The sequence below is a fragment of the Buceros rhinoceros genome, unplaced genomic scaffold (assembly GCF_000710305.1).
Source record: "Buceros rhinoceros silvestris isolate BGI_N320 unplaced genomic scaffold, ASM71030v1 scaffold17740, whole genome shotgun sequence".
NCBI classification, from domain to species: domain Eukaryota; kingdom Metazoa; phylum Chordata; class Aves; order Bucerotiformes; family Bucerotidae; genus Buceros; species Buceros rhinoceros.
Window position 1 is genome coordinate 2,036 of NW_010389203.1, and position 375 is coordinate 2,410.

Consider the following 375-nt stretch of genomic DNA (forward strand, 5'->3'; position numbering starts at 1 on the left):
ACCCGCCTCTGACTACAGACCTGATAGAGGTACATTCTTTTTGTGCCTGTGCAGAGGTGAGATTGGAAGACACTTTGTTTGGGGAGAAAAGCCAATGTGATTTTATTTAGCTCCACTGGTTTTGCTGTGCCCTAAACAACTAGTGAGATCACTCGGAGGCTGGAGCGCAGCTTGGGGTTTGGCTTTCCACCGACCATCAGGGTGTCACTGGGAGGGGAAGAGGCAGAGGAACAGGCTTCAGCATCCAAGGAAGCGCTTGGTCACACCGTCCTCTTCTGGACACCTTCCTACTCCTTATGTGACATGGACACTTCACACACCCCCCCCCATAGGTTCCCTCCAGTCGGTCAAAGGCTGGTATTGATCTACTCTTTC